Source organism: Columba livia, chromosome 8, assembly GCF_036013475.1.
Source record: "Columba livia isolate bColLiv1 breed racing homer chromosome 8, bColLiv1.pat.W.v2, whole genome shotgun sequence".
Taxonomy (NCBI): domain Eukaryota; kingdom Metazoa; phylum Chordata; class Aves; order Columbiformes; family Columbidae; genus Columba; species Columba livia.
The window spans coordinates 23,448,032-23,468,597 of NC_088609.1; the positions used below are offsets into that span (position 1 = coordinate 23,448,032).

At 40.3% G+C, this 20,566-nt stretch overlaps 1 long non-coding RNA gene across 1 annotated transcript in view; it reads right to left on the reverse strand.

The window, feature by feature from the left end:
- Positions 1-20,566, reverse strand: part of LOC110361624 (uncharacterized) — a 160,217-nt gene that overhangs the window by 65,891 nt on the left and 73,760 nt on the right. The window contains exons 7-8 of the long non-coding RNA XR_010474367.1: positions 12,884-12,958; positions 12,284-12,399 (exon numbers count right to left, since the gene is read on the reverse strand). This is a non-coding gene — a long non-coding RNA (uncharacterized LOC110361624). The remainder of the gene's footprint in view (positions 1-12,283; positions 12,400-12,883; positions 12,959-20,566) is intronic.

Genomic DNA, 20,566 nt, shown 5'->3' on the forward strand with positions numbered 1-20,566 from the left:
TGGCAAGCGTCCTTCAAATTCAAAAATAATGTATCCATTTCATGGCATTATCTCATTTTCTATTGTATTTGTTTATATCTCTGCAGTGAAACTATATTGTTATTAAGGTTATCATTAAAATAGAAAATTGCATTAGCTTTTAAAACCCTGTTCTATTTTATGTGTATATAAATAGTAACATTATGATCACGCTAGATTCCTATTTGTCCTTGCTGTACTCTTGACACTGCTGTAAACACAAGCAGAGGACCAAGCCTTTAACAGGGTTTAAAATATTGCCCCTCTGATGAGCTGCACAGCCATCTTTTTTTACTTTTAGCATGCAAAATCTCATTCTGCTGTCTACCTACTCAAAAAAGTGCAATCACTTTGTTTCTCTTTGCCTTTGACCACGAAGATGGATCTCCATACATCTGTATTCATGCAACATGGAGATAGCTAATGGTTCAACATCCACTGTGGTTTTGAAGATATTTCAGTGGCTAATGGCAGCGAGGTGGCAAGTCCCAGGTGCCCACAAGGGAAAGGTGAGGTGTGCAGGTTCTTGGGCAGGTTCCTGGAGGGATGCCTGACACCCACGGCTCTCCTAGGGTGCAGGTTGTGCAATTATTTCTGAGAGCGCAATGCAGAAGTCCACTGTGGGCACCAAAGTGCCTTCCTGGTGACAGAAGGAGCCCAAATCTCCACCTGTAATGATAACCCATTCTGCAGCCTCTAACCAAGAGCTCATGAGCAGCAAGCGAGGTTGGGGAAGGGGCCATGGTTCAAGGCAGGGCTGGGTGCAGTGCACAAGGGGCACTGCTGCGGTAGTGTCCACATGCCAGAGAAGGGACAGGACCACTGCAGTTTCTAGCAGCAGAGTACTGTTGTCTTGAAACATTTTAGAGAGTGCAGTGGTGTCTCATTCTCACTGCCATAATACCCAGGAGTTCAGAGAACACTAAAGCATGTGATTACAGGGCAGTTCCCCGTCGGACACACCACATAATCTGGGCTGATGTATAGTGCCACATTCTCAGAAAACCCAGAAGAGTCTGGTCTAAAAAGTTCTCTGAATCAGAGTAATCACAATATTAATCACAATCCATTGAACTAAAGTGGAATTAAATACGAATTTTGTGTTTATATAGTAAGAGCTGTATGACAATAAGTTAGCAACAGCCATTTCGGTCTGGTGTAAGCGCCTAACATCTGGATAACATTATTACAGAGTCATCAGCAATTTGGCCGGTGCCCAATATTGGAGCAGTTTCACCCTCTTATTTCTAAACAGCATCACAGCTTCACCAAAACGTGTATTTCTCTTTTCTCTTCTTCAAACATTCTTTTAAGTAGTTTCAATATTATAGAATTTAGATGGGATAAACCAACTTGTTTCTGTTTAGAAAGCAAGCAAAATTGGATCAAAATAAAAGGCCAGTTTTAAACATTCAATTTAAGCAAAGACAGATCTACTTATAAGAGTCCACAGTAAATGCAGTGGTTTCAGCTATTTAAACAATACAATTACATAGCATTCCACCGTATAGAAGAGACAGATTACTAGGAAGTTGAAAACTGTATGCCCTTGTTCCTGTATAAATATGTATACATAACCTATCACTGGTTACTACCAAATTTATATGAAGTGTAATTTGGTCTTTATTACAGTAGCAGTGCCTGGGAAGAACCTCTTTACTTATGAAGAAACTTTTTTTTTTTTCTCCTATAGTAATGAAAAAACACAGTTGCCAGCATAATATCCTGACATTCAGGATGCCAGCCTGTCTCTACTGGAGTCAGATGTGAAAATAAATAGATATTAAACTGTCAGTCAATGAAATTACAAAGTCAAGAGCAGCTCTAGCTGTGATCCTGTGTGTTCTGTTTGATGGACACAGGTGTTTAAGTGTTATGAAATCCAGCAGAGCCTCACAGTGAATAATGCAACTTCCAGCAGCCCTGCCTTAGCCAAAAGAGATGCACCGAGCTCCCCTCTCAACCCGAGGCCCCCAAGCAATCGATGTGCCCTGAGAAAGGGGCCAGAAATGCCTTCCAGGTTTATCAGAGCTAAAGCCTGAGAAGTCTTAAAGCCTGCATTATGGCATATGTCGAGGAATCGAAGCTGCACTCCTCTGAAACTGTGAAGGTTAGTCCCACTGGCTTTGCATGCAAATCTAAGGCAGATGCCCAAAATCCACATCATTTATTTATTATTCATAAGGCACTTAAAGTCAATCATCTGTCACTAATAAACATTAACACTATTAAAAATTAATGATCATCCTACAGCATGCTGAGACAGATTCCTCTTTCTGTTTGATGAGTATTGGAGCCAAGTGCATTGCTTTCATTTACTGACTCTTAAAGTATTTAGGCTTTGTATAATGCTGCTACTTCAGCTCCTCCTCCAAACACCAGCGACCTCTTCTCTTGGGATGCCAAGAAATGATCAGTCTCATGAGAGGAGCTTGAAAGGATAGCTTTAGATACAAATATGTGTCTGCAGAGAAGAAAAATAAATTGGAGATTCAAGGTTGTCACAAAGCACAAGCCTTTGTGATTAAAGGGCTTTTTGTCTCCCTTTCCACTCTCTGTTAAACAGTACAATGTCTGTGACAAGGGAACACACGTCCCTGTGCTCTCTGCCGCACAGGAGGGTCCAAGCTCAGCTACCGTCCCACAAGTGGGCAATGAGGCTGGAAATAACAGCTCTGATGAGACTACCTGAGAGTCTCACAAGCTGGAACAAGAAAAGGCTTCCTGAAGAGCAACTCAAAAAGGTAACTTCACCAAAGGTCCACACAGTGTCACGGGGCACTTTCTTCTCTTAGTGGGTGGGAGGCAAAGCCCACTGCTAGAGAGGAAGAAACAGCTTGCACCTTAACCCTCAAAAGGACATTCCCTCTAAAAGTGAAAGTCATCCTAAACGCTTCATCTTTTGTGTTCACATTTTCAAATACAAATCTTGGGGCTTACATTTTCCCCTTACCTTTATCACATTTCTGTCTTGCAAAGGCAGAACTCATAATTCAGAACAGTTCCCTAACGTGCATGCATCATGTTTTGCCCTGCTCCTCATTTTAGCAATTATAAATACTTAATTGTGAGAGTGCTGTAACTATATTAGAAATAATCACTTGATACACAATTCTGTTAAAATGCAGGTAAATAACTCCAACTAAACCTGCATTAAAGACCAGTCAAGTCGTAGAAGAAAAAAGCCACTATGATTGTGTGCATCAAATGAAACTAACCTCAAAGTTATTTGAGTCATATCAAACCCCTAAAATCAAGCTAAACTTAAGGTCTCAATACTAATGATATAATGGGAAAACATGCCAAGGTGGGAGACACATTAATTTTCCTCTTGTGTTTTACACTCTAATATTCCAGTGCCAAACCATTTTTCTTAGAAAAACAGTGACTGTTAAGAAATAGAAAGATCTGTTAGTGGAATTAAGTGACTGCAATCACTCTGTTTTCTTTCCTCACTTATGTTTCACATGGAATAACTAATGAGGATCTGCAAAGAGCAGCTATCAGAACTAGAAACGTACAGACCAGCTGGAAAAACATGATGCCACAGGACCACATTCACTCTGCTGAGGACTGCGGAGGGTTTGTATTGCATACATACTACCTTCATATCAGCTGCTGCCATTACAGGTAAAACTTGGGCCCATTGGAAAAAATGCTTTCATTCAAAACAAATTCTTCCTTTCAGGGTACAGCAAGTCAAGAAGTAGTGAGAACTCACTGCAATGTCCTCAGCAAGACCTGAAGAAAACTTTTTCAGATACTACAGAGCGCCCAGGACCAGTTTGGTGCCTCGTACATCATTTTCACATTTGCACATCTGCCAGATTACCACAGAGCCACACAACTGTGGGAAGCTTTGTAAGTCATGACTAGGGAACCAAAACCTGATCCTGCAGTCACACACACACACCAATAAACCCCACAGAAACTGTAACGAAACTGTTTTGAACAGAGTTAAGGTACACAACCTTCTAAATCTGAAGCTGAAGACTGTTCTGAACAAAACTTTTTAGACATATCAGCTTGTTCTGCTGCCCATTCTCCACTGCCGATAGACTTCTTCCTAATTTGTCTCATTTTTAGCTTAGAATTCATGCACTGTCAAGTCAAGTTACTCTTATAAGAAGAGTGGGAATTACAGTTGAGAAAAAGATATATTAAAGCATCATTATTCAAACATAAAAATGCAATGAAAATGTTAACCAGCTTTCCCTAAGGTGAAGGTGTTTATTGCTAAGTTTTTGCAGCGCAATTACATTCAAACAGACAAATGCTAGCTTAGAAAGAAGCATTTATTTTTCTGAATCTACCTAGGAGAAATGGAAAAACACTTTGAAAGTAAGCTGCTTCATATCAAATACTTACCCTAAAAGCTTTTCTATTAGAAATATATTTTTAAGAATAATTTTGAGAAAACCAGGCAGTTAAAATACAGTGCCTTATTTTTCCATCTTAAATATGAATACCTTGCACTGACTTTCTGCAGTAGGCAAGTTTGGAATCTATATTTGCTTCTAAAACAAAACCTGATGCTTTTTTATGTTATGCTGTGCAAGCCACATTTCCACAGGTTTATCACAGTTAGCACAACACAAAGACACCACAGCCAGGGGCACACAGGCTGGTTCACGCTCCTGACTGTGCCCCGAAGCAGCTCCCCAGACCTCAGGGACTGGAAACAGCAGGACGTGGTGAGCGCTTCACGTGAAGCTGAACTGCATTTCAGGTGCTGCAATGGTAGGCACAGCACGGGCCTCTGCAATGCCATCAGCAGAAGTGTCGGATGAGGTGAGGTGTCCATGGGACACCAAGCCTGAGAGGTTGCCCACAGGCACAGCCCCTTCATTTCCCAGCCTGCCCTCACCACAGGGCTTCAGCCCCCTGGGTGGGGTCTCTCAGCTTTCCTGGCTGTTCCCCTCTGTTTTTAGGTGAGTCAGTCACTGAGGTGTCACCTTCTTCAGACCTGAAAAGACACAGACCCCATTTGCCTTCCCAGACAAAGGTGAAGCAATGTTGCTCCCAAGGCCCATCTGGAGGCCCATCAGAGGCCATATAGATTATATATAGCCAGGGACCACATGTGGGCTTCTGGCACAAATGACTCAGTGAAAAACCTAGATCATAACAGCAGGAGGTAATATGGCCCATACTGAGCCACAAGAAAGAGCAACTCCACACCACCAGTATCTATAAACACAACGGAGGAATGCTATCTGTATCTTTCATATGATTGCTGGACCACAAACTATTGGCCATCTGCCCACAATCTATTATCACAATCTGTGAACAATTATAGACAGTATATTTCATCTTTGAAAATGGCAAAGTTAACAAAAAAGGCACTGAAGAAAAAAAAAACAGAAGACAATCAACAAGCAAGCAACAAAACTGTGGTCAGTCATTGCAGATCCCGATTTCACAGAATCACACAGAATCACAGAATCGACTGGGTTGGAAAAGACCTCAGAGATCATCGAGTCCAACCCTTGGTCCAACTCTAGTCCGTTTACTAGATCATGGCACTAAGTGCCATGTCCAATCTCGGTTTTAAAACCTCCAGGGACGGCAAGTCCACCACCTCCCTGGGCAGCCATTCCAATGCCTGACCACTCTCTCTGTAAAGAATTTCTTTCTAATATCCAGCCTAAATTTCCCCTGGCAGAGTTGAAGCCCATGCCCCTTTCTCCTATTTCTAACTGCCTGGGAGAAGAGACCAATCCCCACCTGGCTATAACTTCCCTTCAGGTAGTTAGATTTGTCACCCTTTAACTTGACAGCACTTCTTTTCTGGACCCATCACCGTTTCAGCTGCCCCAGAGCAGATATGATTTCTGCTGCTGCCGAGAGCACAGCAGGTGCCAGCTTCAGCCCTTGTCCTGCAAATCCTGCAAATCTGACCACACTTCTCCAAGACCTGAGACCACCATCACCAGAGGTCTGTGTAGCCAGCTCACTGTGTGCAGAGGCATGAGGGCAGTTATAGTCAACACAGAATTGCTTCAAAGGTAGATGTTACAAACCCCTTTCACAGCTAGAGGTTGAGCTTGCACCAGAGCTGCCAGCCCTTCCTCAAGCTGCCCTGTCTCTGCCCTTTCCATCACCATCCTCCACTCACCTGTGCCATGCTGAAGCTGCAGCTGGCAGAGAGTCCTCTGCACCCCCAGGGATCCCATGGAGCTGTGGTGGGTGACTGAGCGCTCCAAGAGGCACTGCACAGGCAACGCACTGGGCTCAGCTGGGAGTTCGGATCCAGACCAAGCAGACTCTGCTCCTCAGAGCCCCTGGGATGTCACCTTTAGGCAGCCAACAGATAACTCCAGGAGAAAGATGCCTGGAAATGCCATGTTCCCTTCCACTCACTGGTGGTCAGGATAGGAACAAGCAGGAGTCCTGCATACCGAATGGCTTGAGGAAAGCAGGAGGTGACCGACCGCTGCCCAGCACTGACTACTGTGAGGGTGAGATGTGAGGCTGTCACTTCTGGTGTGAGATAATCCCTGTTCAGCTGGTGACATGGACCTGGCTGGGAGGTGAGCCTGTAAAGCCCTGACAGGGTTAGAGTCCTGTGTTCCACACTCCCAGGCGGGAGTCTCCAAGAATGTCCCAGTGGACACTGCCAGACAGGATGGGGTAGCTGTACAACTGGGGAGGTTGTGTGGGACGGTGCCACCAGACTAAGACAGCACTATCCAGCAGAGCATGCTTGAAGAGCAACAAAAACCATGCACGTGCAAAAACACCGCATCAGTCTTCAGCATAGTCTGAGTAATTAGTGGTTTCTCACAACAGGGAAACAGTACAGAAAGTAAAAATCTAACTGCCTTAAAACAACAGCTACTCTCAATTCATTTCTAATTTATGCATTCTTGTCGTATTAAAGCCACTTGCTTAAGCTGCTTTTCTATCTATTTGTAGTCTATTCAGACACACAATGCTCAGTAGGGGTCTGTCTCCATGATTCATTGGCTCAGATTTCCTATAGAGTTTACATGATGTCTACTAAGCCACATACAGTTTTGTATCCATTATAACCAGGGACAAGCAAGCAGGGCTCAGGAGGCTGAGCATCCATCTAAGAATAGCTTCCTGTCTTCCAGCTCTCTTCACAACAAATGAACAATGGTTACATTTTACCAGCTAGCACTGCATGGCGAGGGGAAATTATAGGAACTTGTCTGAGTTAAATAAGGGAAGAAGCATTTAGAGTGAAGCTCCTTAAATGAGCAGGTCAATAACTAGTTTACTGAGACCAAGGCACATAGCTAATGAGAGAATAAAGAATTATTCTTGTCAAGAGAGAAAAAGATGCTGCCCTGGTTTGTGCTAAATAATTACATTCATTATGTTTAGGACAGCCTTGCAAGTGGTCTTTTGCACTAGTAAATTCATTAGCAAAGCTAATAGGCAAACTACTACTGGGGCAAATTTAAACCATTGCAATAGGATGGATGGCAAAGACAGGAAAAGGTAGTATGAGATCTAAGAGCCAAAGTCAGCTTTAAGTATAATTGAATTTATCTTCTCATCAACTTTAAGGCCTCCTTCTGGGCTTGAAACAAGGACAGGAAAAGCCATCGAAACAAAAGGATATTCACTTGATTGGATTTGTTGCTAGCTTTTCCAGATTACCAAGCTGTCGAAACTGACTTCTTGACACATGGCAACAATTACAAATCCAACAAAAAATTAAAACATTAACTAAATTGGCTCAGTGTTTCCAAATGACAAAGGATCTCAAATGCATCAGGAAGCCATCTCCCCAGCTGAAACACTGTAACCAGGCTTTGAATTTAGCCAGAAGTTCACAAAACTCAGCTAGGCAGCAAGAAGACAGGCTGCAATGTTTTTAGGCAAGAATCACAGTCACAGGTGGGCTGCAGAAGAGGGCCAGCTCCCATGGCTCCAGACAGCAGCAACATGTGTCCTCATGCTGGGCACCACAGTGTGGTGGTGGTCTGCCCTGCACGGGGGGCTGGACATGGTGGCGGTCCTCCACAACATTCAGGTTGCAGTCATGTCACCAACACAGCCTCAGGTTCAACACATCACGAGCACACACAGGGCCATCAGCCCGCTCTGCTTCTCTGATTTGGGCTGGCTACGTGTTTATGCAGACACCACTGGTGTAAAGTATGCTTAACTAAGGCTTTCTTTACAGATACATTTTTAAATAAAGAGGTTATAGTCTGATGAAATTACTGGAGGAGCTGTGGGCATAAGTACCTCTTCTTTAATTATGCCCTGCCTAGACCGTAATCACAGGTGCTTCATATATACAAATGCAGCACATTGAGGTGAGCCTAGAAAATGATTGAAATCAATTTAGAGAGTCTGTGGAGCACAGCATTGACACATGTAGGACAGCACAGACAGCTGACAGTGCTTAAGGCAGTGTCTGGCACTGACCACCATCCCCAGGCTGGGCTCACAGCCCCCACCCCACGGGGCTGCCTTCATTGACAAACTGAGTTACACAGGAACAGAGACAATTCCTGTTACTGTGCTCAGTGCAGGACATAACTCTGGCTGAAAAGGCAGAAAATATATATTTTCTTTTTTTCAAATTTTGAAACTTTTTTAGCATTTTAAAAGTAAGATTCCAAAGTGTTGGTTTTTTCCTAAAAACGACTTCACCACTATGAAATGAAAATGTGTTATGATTTAAAAAAAATGAAATAGGGGAAAAAATCATGAAATATTTAAGCTTTTGCTTTAAATTTAGAATAAATATATTTTGTGTGTGTGTGTTAACTTTGTAAAAAACTTATTCAACTGCCTGATTCAGGTTCAGCTGGGTTGGGCTCAGTTTTGCCACTGAACCAGAAAGCTGCTATACATCACATCTGAATCTAGCTGTTTTAAACGGACACTCAGAGTCTTAGTTAAAGGCATACAAAAAGTAGCTTTTCGGTAACTGAATTTGGGAAAGACAGGAAAGAAGTAACAGCAGCAAAGCCCGTATCTGAAAGAAAACGGAAAAAAAAAATAAAAAAATAAAAAAAAGAAGTCTTCTTTGCCAAGTGAAAACGGGAATAAATGTTCTTGGCTACTGCTGCAGCCTGAAAAGCCAGAAGGAGCCTGAGGCTTCCCAGTAAGCCCAGCTTAGAAACTTCCTCCACTGATCTCTTATTTCTTCTGGCTAGCTGCCTTATCCAGTCAATTTAGAAATTCAGGATCTAAAGCTCAGTGAGAAGTTGGAAAGACAGATATATTGTATATCAGAAGGAAGATGTCCAGAAAATTAAGTGTCTTTGCCTAACCTGAACACTGAGGAAACGCTTGCCACCTTCATCATTTCAGTGAGAGCTGATCCCTCCCCACCACCACAGTCCACCTCCCTGACAACAGGTCCAGACCACCTGCGCTGTGACACGAAAGGCTGCTGGGGACCCCAAAGAGTCACAACACCTCTATCTGCTGCCAGAAGAAAACCATCCATCATCATCCTCCTCCCTCCACCTTCTTTCATACTTCTTCAGCCTTCAAAACCAGACTGAAAAGGTACAAAAAAACCTGAGGTCTTTAGATACTGACAAAACTTCCTTCTGAATGATTTTTTTTAACTAATTATTTCTGCAGGGAAGGTGAAAACTGGAAGATAATTGCTAAGAGTGTGAAGGGTCTCTAGAGGTGTTTTACTGAGGACAGTCCTAAGCATGGGCTGAGGAGAAGTCAGCATCTTGTTCTCTCAAAAGTCAAGATCAGACCTGGCCTCTAAATTTTTGCCAGTTATTAAGTAATATAAACACATTATACAATCTTTATATTTAGAGAGTCTAAAATTAGACTAAAATTTAGTCTAAAATTCAATTATATAGCTGTTCAAGAGCTGTTACGGTCAGAAGAATTACTATTAAAATGTCATCTTGTTCCTCCACTTATCTGCTTCCTCAAGTGTCTGCTTTGTTGTTAATAGATGTCCATTTTACTCATTAATGTTAATGGGAACCAGGTATGTCAATCAGAAAAGATTGGCTTCTTAAGCTATACCTATTTAGCCTGCTAACAACACAAACTTTTTATCACAATAAGCCAAGGAAAATCAGCACAGGTGTGCCACAGTAATATGCATTATACTTTGCCTCATGCTGTGCCACCACCGGTGAAGCTTTATTCTCATTCCAGAACTTGTACACTTGCTGAAGGTTAGTGATGAAGTACAGTGCAGGTCATAAACAGCTGAGCTTCATTTTCCACAACTAGACGGAGCAGCAGGCACTCAGAGAAGAAAAAAAAAAAAAAAAAAAAAAACAAAAACAAAAAAAAAAACACACAAAAAAACACACTAGCTTGTAAATGGAACAGTTTAATATGAAGTAACTGATGGCAAATAAACACATAATGCCAAGGTAACTTCTTTGTTACTGTAGATGTATTCTGTTCCTTCAATTTTTTTAAAAAAAATCAAAGCTAGTGAACCAGAATTTATTCAATCTTACCAAGGAAATCAATTTAGAATGTTAAAGATACCCTTAAGAAGGGAGAACACTGTGCTCCTTCCTGACAAAAGCCTTTTCCGCAGACAGTGCACTGGGAAGGTCTGAATTATGCAGTGATGGCTCAGGTTTTCCAGCCATGTAGCTGGAAACACTCTGCACTGCCATCTTTTGACAAAGTCATTTGTGTGGTAAAACCTCCTCAAAACAGCAGCGCCTAAATGACACAAATGGCAAAATATGTCCTTGTCTCATTTCTTCAGCTGCTTTCCAAGCACATAGTTTTTTGGGTTTGTTTGTTTGTTTTTCTCCAAACACGATGCTTTCACACATGCTCTGATCAGCCATCTCTTCTTAAAATGACATGATCATTCCTGTTACCTACTGCAGTTGGTGGGGCTTGCAGCTGGTGTCTTCTAGCAGCTAAGGCTATTTTCTAACTTCCTGCAGCAAAAAAGATTCATTGCTTACGGACTCCCGTTGACAGGTGAATGCAGTCTCAGTGCTGCATCAACAGCAGGTTTGAGTCTTTTATCAATAGGTTTAGCCATAGAAATCTATGAGTAACTCTAAGAAACAACAGCTTCAAACAAAATCATGTTTGAACTGAAAAAGCTGGTGAAATGACACATCTATATTTGAAGTGTGATTTCTGGGCAGGGGAACAGCAGTAAAGCAGGGTTCCAGGGAGGCAGTTGTCATTTCCATCCTTAGAGATTCACAAGAGCAGACCAGATGAAACTCTGGACAACCTGCTCTGGCCTCACCTCATGGCTGACCCTGCTTTCAAGCAGGCAGCCAGACCTAGGCCCTCCTGCAGTCCTTTCCCAACCAAGCTGGGATTGTGTCACATGAGCTCTCACTCAAAATCATACCATCCAGACAAGTCAGAGAAGATATTTTTACCCTGCCTCTTTCCTGAGTGCATGGCATTTTGGTACACTCACAGACCTCTTGCTAATCCCTTCCACACATTGTTCTGCCCTATCAGACAAAACCTCACATATTCCTATCTTTTCACAGTTCTCCTTTCCTAGGAGCCTGTAGGCTTTTCAGTGGTACAAACCTACAGGCCTCTTTGGTCTTTCTCAGGGGTTTGTCAGAACAAAGGGAACAGCAACAGACACCTCTAAACTTCATTTCCAACCCTTCTGATCAGTATTCTGCATTCACTGCTATTTATACTCTCTAACTTCTTGATACTTATGGCTGAGAGAACTTGTCCAAAACCTATCCCTGGTTTATGAGCGTCGATTTAGTTTTTACGTTCACTGGCTGCTAATGAGGCATCTTCCTGCCTTAATCCTGCATAAAATTAGGTACCTACTGTAAAACACTCCTCCCTACTGCTTTTCATTGATTGTGCAGGGAATTAGGACCTGACAACCATCGATAAAAATGACCTTAGTTATTGTAAGTGGTCAAAACATAGCTCAGCACAAGAAAGAAACCCTTGTCAATCACATTGTACCAGTAAGGACCCTTGAGATCAGCATGGAGCTGGACTTAGCAGATCTGAGCAAAGTGCCAGGCAGCACCAGTGCCCAGACACACTGTAATGCTGCCACCACTCTTCATTGCCGACACACTGTTTCCAGTTTCTGAGCACACCCTGTGAAGAGACAGCAAGCGTAGAAATTTGTGCTGGTTTATAGAGGCCACATTATGACGTCTCCAGCTTAAGCTTTGCCATGTAGAAAGTGAAAAATAAACTGAGCAGCTTCCTCAGACTTATCCCAGTTGACTCAATTCATCTGCTTTGAAACGGGAGGAGACAGAACTACAGCACTCATACATTTTCTTATGTGCAGAGCCAGGCTACGGACCTGGAGTGGCTGCCGGACCCAGGGAAGGAGCTCTTGCTCCTTACTCTGCCATGTGGGTGAAAAGAGTAAACTGCAGTTCAACTTTCCACTGTTTGGAAAGCAGGACTATTGCAGGTCTGTGGGAAGAGCAAAACACAACAAATGAGATTTGATACAACAGTTCTAATACGGTGATGGAAAACCTGACTAGCACATCCATGACTAGCACATCTGTGGCTGAATTTAGTTATTTTGTTTAATGCAACAAATTATACTACTATTGTATGTGATCTATATTCTTGGCCTTTAAAACCAAGGATAATAATTTATGGCTTTTAAGATTCCAGACTATCCTTAAACAATATTAATGGCTGTCTGCAGCAGATACAGCTTTTTCAGAGGGGAGAACATTGCAAATTTGAGGAAGAATATCTCCATCTAACTGCCTACCTGTAACTGATAAATTAGTGTTCTTCCCAAGAGAAAAAAGGCTGATGTTAATTAGATAATCACTGAAGAGTGCATGCAAAGTTTCTACTGTTAAACCTGATTTTATAAAGAAATACATGCATATCTCCACCTTGCCACAGTCTGATAAAAAATGGAGAGTACAGTACATACCGCCAAATAGATGATGATTTCATATAACTTGTTCTGAAAGAAAGCAGCCTGTTGTTTACTGCATTTATCGACAATCTGTGAAAGTAGACCAGAAATCAGTCTAATTACCAGAGTGCCAGTTGTGCTTGTTAACACCAGCTTTGTGACCAAATGTTATTCCACAGTTGTCACATCACAAGAAGGTTTCATTACTAACATAATAGTGAACAAGATCACATGCCTGGCTATTGATTGATCTGCCACACAAAGGAAGGACGTTGTTGTCTCTATTATAACCAGTTACATCTTTGTCTGCCTGTCTAATATGCACAGGAATGTATCATGAGCAGTTGCTGCAGCGTTTCCTAATTTCTGCCTGTTAGCCCATTAACAGCCCATTAGGATTTGCAGTCTTTGCTACCAGAGAAGAAATGACCTTGCCATAATCCTGTCTTGTACAATCTTCAAGAAAATGTTTTCATCAGCCTTTCTGCAATGGATCCCTCAACAATTGAGCCTTACTCAACATTTGCTTTATAAATATACAATTTCCATCAAATCAAAGGATATTTTAATTCTTTCCAGGCACAATTAGGTAACACTGCAGGAACAGTAGAAATATTCATCATTACTGCAGCTGAATAGCCCTGAAAGAACTGTGTCTTAGACCAGACAAATGTTCTCCTAACAAGCACCTCAGACAAAATGAACTAACATTGACTCTCAGACATCAAGTTGTTCCTTTCCATTCACTGACCAGTCATAACACAAGCAACATCTTTCAGGCCTGTCATTAATATTAAAATTGAACAGTCTTATTTATTTTTCTATGAACTCAATAAATGTTATAATATAAAAGTGAATTTGTTTATCATTGTGAGCCTACAGAAAAACAAGCATACCTCATCATCTTATCTGATGATGAATGATTTATCAGGCAGAACGTGAATCTGCTTCTAACTGAGTCTATTTTCCTGTTTATGCTTGTTGAACAGATACAATTTAATGAAGAATATAAAGTACTTAAAAATCTGTCTACCATTAATAGTTTAATTAAACTGACGTGTACTTCAAAAACAGAGAGACAGAAAACATTCATTTTGGTTATAGAGGGCATGGCATTATTAAAGTGCAATTAAACACAACATTCACTTACAATTAATAGCTAAAACAATTTAATTATTTAACATTTGATTGTCAGTTCTGGCTAACTTAGTCACCCCAAGGTGGGTATGTTCTTTGGTCCTCTTGTAAAGCACTAACTAACAAGTTGTTCTGAGCAATGTCTCACTGTAAATCCCTTGACAAACACTTCACTGTGCCATTGTCCCCTGGTGCCTCCCATGTTCTTCAGGCACCAATTCCCAAAGGATCCCTCCCTGACCTCCCCACTGGGGCAGGTAACAGCCTCCGCTGAGGCTGGCACAAAGAACAGGGGTTAATTGGTAAGCTCGTTCCTGGCTTTTGGATCACTTTTCGTAGGTAAAAGCACTAATTTGGGTCCCTTGGACATAGCCAAGCACTTGCTTTCTTCCTAAACTTCATGCCTCTCACAGCTCCCTCTTTCCATCAAACTTGATTGAAATTGGTTGACTGGCTCAGCAACTGTCTCCATGAGGGAAGGCACTAGAAAAGAGGAGCAAAGAAAATCAGCTCAGCCACACAGGTCTTGTTTCACTTGGAAACAGGACAAAAAAAAAAAAAAAAAAAAATCTCTCCTGCCAAATTCAAAGTTAAAACCTGAAGATGTGAAGTGAGAGTCTGCCAAAGAATTGTTGTAGGACTACTTCCCAGAAACATAAATCATAAATCCTTCTTGAACGAAGTAGCAAGGGAAATGTCCCTGAAATTCAGCCTACATTATAAAGAATATAGCAACAAACACATTTGGAAATTCCATCAGAATTTCAGGGTCAGAAGAAAATCCAGATTTACAACACAGGACTAGCCTGAAAACAGGAATTCTGTTCCAGAAGATACTTCAGTACTTTCAGAGACATATTGAGAAGGAAACTCAGCTTTTTGAAGCTTTACACCAAAAGCAAGACAGACCAGTCCCTCCAGTAACCACGCATGGACTACACCGTTAACTGCTACACTGGTCACCAGGCAGCTGGCTCTTCTGGGATACCTGTGGGAGGAAGTTTGGTTTCGATTACTTTTCTTTAGAAAAACTATTTCTTCAAACACTTCTCAAGAAACATTGCTCTAATCGCAATTGCAGAAAATGAGATGCTACCGTTTTCTTCACTTGGGCAGAATGTCACGGCAAGTTCCACAGCTTTCAGCAGGACTTCACAGATCTCAGAAGTTTGCTTTTACAATGAAATTGCAGGATTAACGTCATACTACCCGACCACACTTATTCCTAAATACAGCCTGGAGTGGAAGTTGTTTTGGGACTGTGTAACTAGTTTCTATGAATTTGGTTTACTCATTTTCTTACTAGTCATGTGTAGTGGTTGCAGTTGCTCCCATAAATCATAAGATTACAGTCCTCTGTTATCCCCCCCTTAAGGAGGAAAGGATGGAAAAAATAAACAAAATCAGGGGAGGAGAAAAACCCAATGGCATAGTTAAAACATTCTTGAAAGTTTTCTTTCCTGCCTTTTTACCAATCCAGAGGGTGCCGTAGCCCTTGTCACACCACCTGAGGGTGCTGACTGACTTGTGAAGCCCAGGAGAAGAGTAGTCCTTCCACCCATACTGCAGGTGGTTGAGCCAAGCTGGAGCCTCTGGGATTAGAGACATGAGCAAGCTGGTCCTTGGTCTGCCTTGCCAGGACAGCTTTCACATCTGGGGCTTAGACCAGGGCTCCAGACCTTTGCATCATGCTGCAAGTCAGACAAACACACAGCAGAGGATGGCACATTGTCATTTGCTGGTAGATGGACTTACCACTTGGGGAAAAACAATATTTTATTCATGTTTGCATAGAGAGCATTTTAATAACAAAACACGTTTTACACTGCATCTCTAAATAATGTATAAAAATTAGAATAAAAGTAATCAGTACAAAACAATGTATTACTGCACTTAAATTTCTCCATGGAAAAAAAAAGTAAATTTATCTTAATTTTAATCTCTGTTAAATTTAACATTTCAGGGGTTTTTTTGGAAAAATTTAAAAGAAGCAAATGGTAAAGGGTAGGAGGTAGTGGAGTTCATTAAAAAATAAAACAAACAGTGTGTCTTTACCTTTTTTTTTTTTCTCTGAAGAGTACTGTAATAATAGATTTATTTTCAATGCAGTCATTAAGTCCGCCACCTTCACACAAAAACACCTGCGCTGACAAGGATTAGGCTTTAAATTCAGAGGAGTTACCCCCAAAAGAGTAAATAAATTTATAAATGGTCAGAGGTAAACTGTTTCAGCCCACCAGAAGGAGTGATTATGCGAATGGATGTTCATTTGAGGATTTTGTGAGGAATTCAGCAACCAAAGCATTGAGGAGTATTTGCCAGGGAGGTAGCAGAGACTCTCACCATAACGTCAAGGGCTGACTTTGCACAGAGCCAAGCAGGGAACGGCGGCTTTTCGGAGTTTTAAGGGTTTTAGCTCTGCAATCGCTAACCACATTAAAACCTTGTTCACACTCTTTTCAAGATCTGTAACTGAGATGCGATTACGGTCTAATATAGACTACTAAAGTAGGTAGAACAGAAGATAAAGTTGGCAACATGTTAGAAATTAAGCCAAGAGATATGGACAGCCTATACACCATTTGGTATAAAGCTAGAAGTAAAATCACTTGTGTCTGAACCAAGCTTCTTTGCTTGCGTGAGAATTCCTTTCAAATTGCTGGCCACATCACTAATCAGATGCTTGCACATACAGAACAGAACACCAGGCAATTACTGAGCTTTATTTTCTTCATGGTTTATTCACTGTTCTGTGACCAATGCAGCCTAGAAAGTCAAACATCTTCTGAAATACTCTATTAATTGACCACGAGTTTCAATCTTTTCTTTAAAGACAGAATAATACCTATCATTTCATATTTTGCAAATATACACGTGTCTATCTCAAACCTTACCCCTTAAGAATATTTTTCAGATTTTTAAAATTTTTCTTACAGGTCTACAGAACTTCAGAAATCTATTTTAAATTTACATTTATGAAATTATAGTTTGATCTCTCATGGTTTGTTTTTGTTTGTTTGTTTTTTAACAGCACAAAATCACATTAAAATACTATGATCTTCTAATTAAGGCTTTGCCCCACATAAGTCTCAGGCAAAGCATGTCTGAAGCATTTCCTGGCACAGAACCTTTAAGAAAAAACCTCCCAAGGTGTGTGGTTGTCTAGGTAGCTTTGCAAATGAAATCAAGGCATTGGATGTAGATTGTTATTATTGTGTTTAAATTAAGCTTGAAATGCCATGCAACTGAAATAAAAATCAGAAGCAGAGCAGGGTATTGTTTGATTTCTGAATATTAAATGAAATCAAAAGGTAATAGTACTTATAGACTTTTCATATGCAAACAGATTTATGGAACTGATAAAAATCATTTGCTCACTGAGCTTCAAAAATCTGAGTGATTTCTTCTGTGAATAATCAAATAAGTTAACTCAGCCAGATTCAATGGTTCAGTGCTACAAATATACAGGATTTATATTTAAAGGGCTACTATTGGTTAGAAGGCATACATTTAAAAAAACAAGTCATTTTACCTTAAATGTAATTTAAGACAAAGACACAACATATAGTGTAAAAAATAAACAAATGTCACTCACAGCAGATAAAAATGGCAAGTCAGTAATTTATTTGTTGTTGATAATCAATTTTACTTTCAGGTTCACATACATGACAATGAAGTTACAGCACCTAAATGGAATAGTCATTTGCTTTTACAAATTTGTTTCTTTATGTATTTCATTTTTATAATTTTATGAAAATGCTTCTGTTAATTTGAAGTTCCTGGAAAGCTTTTTTCCGTTCAGAAAAATTTCTGCTGTTTTTCAGCATTTCTGATTACTATAACTAACCTGCACTATCACAGAGAGGAGACAGTTTATTGACCCAGAATTTTCTTGCTGTAGCTTTTAAAAAATTTGTATTTATGTGGTTTTATATGTTAAGAAAATGCACAAAATTCTACTGCAAATTTTAAGAGCCCTAGTGCCTTTTCAAGATGCACTATGTCTCTTCCCTGCTTCAGTGTCACAAGAATGCTAAATATTGAAAAATAAATCCCTTCCTTCAGGAAGAGAAACAAAACCAAACATCACCCTTAAAATACTAGATCATGTCAAAACTGTGGGAAGAGGTTTCAGATACTATCAGCTGTGGTTTTATATTCATGTTCTGCTTGCCAATATTTTGGGTAGTATTCTGAAGCTGAGTTTTGATCTGCTAAGGACCTCCTATCCTTTGGGCTCAGGTTTGACTCAGTATTGGAAATGCCAGGACAGCAGCCACTCCAAGAGCAATCTGGAAGAAATTTTGCAAGAACAGCTTTTCCTGCAATATTTTAAATGAATCTGAATTGAGAAAAGCAGAGAGAAAATTTTTTAAAATCTATATAAACAAAGAAGCCAGGCAGAGTAAAACCTGGAAGAAGAACGTGGGAAGTAGAAGGGGAGTGAGGAAGTACACATGTGTGGAAGGACTAAGGAGCCAAATGGGGAAACTGAGAAAAACATTTGGAAAAAAAATCTGAGGAGCAGAAGGCTGACAGAGGAGACAAAATCTGTGATGGGGAAAAGTGCAGAGGGTAACACACAAACACAGAGGGGAAGCTAAAAAAATAGCAGTGAAAGGATGCAGAGGAAGAATGAAGAGAAGAGAGACAGGGACTAGCAGCATGAAACACAAACAGCAGGGCAGAGAGACACTGAAGAAGGTAAATTGAAAACAAGGATGCAAAATGAAGGCAAAAATTTTACAGAGTACAAGCTCAATTTATAAAGCCTTACAAAGTTTACGGGATATTAGTTTTGAGGAAACTCTAGGCAGCGCAAGGACAGAAGCACACACATTTCTTTTCCTTCTCAATCTGAGTTCAGGATAACAGAGCCCCTGTTTATAACAACCCCAAAAAATAAACAGCCAGCCTATCGGAGCTGGTAAGGAGGGCATGGTACAGCTACTGCCTTCTCTGCACAGGCAGTGCAATCTCCTCCTTTTGTGCCCTGCCTTTCCAAAACAGGAGGAACAAATAGGCAAAACGTAATTTACAATCTTGGTTTATCTGTATCCACAGCCCATCTGCTGACTCGAACCACAGCAGAATGTGTATGTGTGTATTCAGAGAGATGGCTGTCATTAGACCAATGAAGTTAATGTATAAAAGCCAGGATCAGATTGGTAATAAAGTTTACACTTCATTATGGATGTCAAAATCCTTGCTGTTTGTTTTGTTGTTTTTTTTTTTCTTTTCCATGAGTATTTAGCTTATTGAATTTCACAAGCAAAACCATCTCTAGAAAGTCGGCTACTTGGGAGCTCCAGCATTCAGGAATAAAAACTGAGAACAGATATTTCCTTAATAAATTTAGAGAATTAGAAAAACTGGACATATTAACATTCATCTCTGTATTCATGGCTGTAAAATGATTAGATTCTTGTCTCATCAAATTTACATTGTGGAATCTGAATATAGTATGATTAGGCATTATTTTAACAACTACATTACAATACAATTTAAAATAAAATGGCCCTTCATATCACACTAATATTAGTGTTTTAAATAACAAAGGGATTTTTTTTTTTAAATAAAGGAAAGGATTAGCATTTAGTTTCAATCAGTATAAGCAATGCTGCACCAGTTGGTGTCTCAAAGATTCAGGATTTTATTAATATTCCAGAGATGCATTTGTGTTGCCTCTGGGTACACTGAAAAGCCACTTAAACTGCACTTAAAGCAGCACTACAGGATCAAATTGATGTGCATCAACCATTTACAATAAAACTTGATTATTATAAAGGCATACATATTTGCATAATTACATGTTTGATTTTTTGATAATGCAGCATACACTACAAAATGTTGCTTCATGTAGAAAGGCATCGTCAAAAAGCACCATCTGCTGTAATGTTCAATGCACTGCAACGTTTGAAAAATTCTGAAGGTAGATTTGTGCGAATCAAAGGGGAAAGCAAAGGAGTTTTGCTAGAACAAGAGGCTCAGTGCTGGAGGAGGGGACTTTTTGTTAGGCTGTTGTCTGTTTCTCTCTGGCTATTTTTAAATAAAATTGTCAGGGTGATAAAGGTAAAATACAACAGAGCAGCACATCGTACCGTCTGCAGAACATAGGATTCAGAACTTGAGAGCATTTGGCATAAACACATTTTTTATGCTTTCACGCAATAAAAAAAGAAAAAAAAAGATCAGTATCTAGTATTTGCAATGAAGGAATCATACTGGGAAAGATGGCAAAAAGCACAGATAGCGGATTCTTACACTTATTATTTTGACAAGAAAGAATCTTTTTAAAGAAATCTCATCACAGTAGCTTAAAAGATACAGAACTTGAAAGTAAAAATATCTCCATATATGTTCAATTCAAAAGGAGAAGCCATCTGTTCTTTACTAATATCTGACCGTAAACCCTAATGAGAGCCCAGTGCGTTCAGAAATTCCCAAACTAAGATTGCAGAAGAAAGATCGTATCTTGGTGTACAAGAAAAAGCAAGCAGTTCCAGACTCAGCACAGTTAGCCCAGAGTTCTTGCATCCTAAAAATATGCATTATTTTGAT